The sequence below is a fragment of the Aplysia californica genome, unplaced genomic scaffold, assembly GCF_000002075.1.
Source record: "Aplysia californica isolate F4 #8 unplaced genomic scaffold, AplCal3.0 scaffold00445, whole genome shotgun sequence".
Classification (NCBI taxonomy): Eukaryota; Metazoa; Mollusca; class Gastropoda; order Aplysiida; family Aplysiidae; genus Aplysia; species Aplysia californica.
The window spans coordinates 643197-646038 of NW_004797715.1; positions in this window are offsets into that span (position 1 = coordinate 643197).

Below are 2842 nucleotides of genomic sequence, written 5' to 3' on the forward strand. Positions count from 1 at the left end.
CTCCCCCCTCCCATCCTTCCCTCCCTCCCTCCCTCCTATTTTATTTTATTCTGCAAATGAAGTTGAGTTTTGTCCTCCTTTCTATAGACTGCCATCTACCTGATGGGCAATATTTCGGGCCATTGACAGAGTGGCTTCTTGTCTTTGTCCTCTCACTTTTTCAACCACTAATTTATCCATGATTGTCGGGTCGTTGGTGGATGCTCATGATAGAAGGTCTAGTTCTTTTCTTTCTCTCAGTTACTGCTGTCTGTCTATCTTTCCTGCTCTGAATGGCAGTTGTGGTATCGATGTGCTTTTTTATAATCAAGCAATCAGCTTCATGTTGGACCTATATTTTTGAGGTTTGCATATTGAGCTTTGACCACAATTACCGAATGGCATCATGCAGAAGAGTTAACGCTCAGATGCTACTGGATCGCTAACAACAACAACAACAACTGCAACTGCAATTCATATTCTATACTTAATATATTGCCATTCAAGAGGTCCAATGTGTCAACAATAATGAGTCAAGACAGAGATAGTCTTTGGTATTTATGTGAAAATTTACAAATTGACTCTTTTTCTCTGGGATGGTTGGAGGGCGCCACTGGTATGTCCTTCTTTTTTTTCCTCTCTGCTGGTTCCATCTGTTTGTCTGTCTGTCTGTCTGACTGTCTGTCTGTCTGTCTGTCTTACCGATTTCCTGCCCTAAAAGACTGTCGTTGCATCGAAGGGCTTCTCTTTTGTCAAACGAAACAGGTGACATTTATGTTCTCCCCTTTTCTCCTTTTTTTAGGCGAGGATTTTTGCACATTTTCTCGCTGCTTGCTTGTGTGTTGGCAGGTCCATGTTTTCCACGGTTTGTACATTTTGTACATTCTCATGCTGTGAGTCTTTTTTTAAAATCATTTTTAAAAATAATATTTTCCTTTGATCCTCATTGCACTAAGTGGAATAAAGCCATCACCACAACATGGGCTACTTCTTACTCAGTAGCTGTTCTGATTCCAAATATATCTTGATATGTAGAACACGAATCTTCGGATGTGACTGACACTTTTCTGTGATCCTACGAATACGTATGAATATTTTTATTTTTTTGTGAGTGTTTCTAGAAGACTCTTTGCATCTCTCTGGTGTTTTTCATTTGATACATGTGACATGTGGCTTTTGAGAAACGTTCTTTACCTCAGTTTTTTTTTTTATGATGGGAAAAACAATGATATTCTTTTCTACATAGCGTGTTTGATTCTATGTGGGTGTTGTGATCTTAGCAGAGATGGTTTTCCTGCCTCTCTTAGACTCTTTGTGTATAAATATGTGTGTGAGTGTGTGTGGGACAGCTAGGATACCTTTTATGTATAGATGTTTGATATATACATATATATATATATATATACACCAAATACATGTATACACACTTACACACACACACACACACTCACATATATGTATTATACATATGGTTATATATACAATTTTATAATACATATGTACATACATATGTCCTTGTTTTGAATGTCCGTGCCGAGGTAGAAGCGAGGTGTGGATGGGGAGTTCCGGTGTGAAACATTGCCAGCAGTGCTCCATGACAGCGCTCCAAAAATATTAGAATAACAGCTTTAGAAGCAGGAGGAGTTTTCCAGAGGTAGGGCTCACCTTTGACCCCTCACAGTTCTGTAAGAGCTAGGCCATTTTGTTTTACCAATGTTTTCTTTGTGTTGTAAACTGCTAGTCTTATAAAATTCTCTTTGCCAGCTGTCTGTTTTACAGGATGCTGATCTCTCTGTTGATTTTCGCTGTAGTTGAAGGTAAAACAAGGTTTTGTACACTATCATTTATAGCTAGAGAAGACTTTTCATCGTGAAGACTCTGTCTCTTGCTACCTTATTGTGGTGTGCAGAATGTTCATGAACTTAGAGATGACCGGGCTGGTACGATTTTGTCTGATAACTTTAAATGCAACTCTATTTGTTAGATTCTTTATAGTAGAACTGTACTTTTTAGATACTTTGCAAATATTTTTTGCAGAATCATTTACAGAGAATAAGTCATAGATTCGGGAACAGAAAATACTTTCAACTTTTCATGCATTGAAGACTTTTTATGTGGTTAGTCCTGTCCCAACTAAGTGACATGAGAACGTTTTTTAATGTTTTTTATTTTTAGTTTGTCACTGCTTGTGTCTGACAAGATAAGTACTTTGTTAATAGAAGAACGATCTGAAAGTTTTCTTAGTCTATGTGTCTTCCTTTCCACGTCTGCGGTATAGTGGTTTAGCTCTTCCCCTTGAACACTGAAGGCGTGGGTTCAAATTCCCGTAACGTAAAAACTCTTCCTGTCCAGCATCTCCTCCTATGTGCCTGCTGGGAAGTACATGTACCTCCAGTTTGTGGTTCCCCACTCAGCCTAGGCTGGCCCTAACAGGCAGGGTCCGAGCATTCCGCCCCTTCCTGGGGTCGTTCAACTTATCACGCCATCCATCATCCCTTGGATTGGAATCCACATGGCAGTTGACCGAGAGGAAGGCCACTTGGGACCTGGGGAAGAGTCTCAGAGAAGGATGTAATAGATCTAGGCCTACAGAAACCTGGGAAGACTTGGAATAATACAAAGAGGCTAGCCCAGGATAGAGGAAGGTGGAGAGTGTTTGTTCGTGGCCTATATCCTACTGTAGGGTGAGAAAGGCAGTGATGATGGTGATGACGAGTGCCACCGGTTCATTGTCTGCTGAAGTATTTGCTGTAGGCCTAGACAGAGGGACCAGCGAGCAGGCTCAACACTCAGGGTCCGGCTGGCGTCTATGAGCTATACATCCTTAAAGAATTGTTGAAGAAGAAAGTGATGGTAGGGTGAG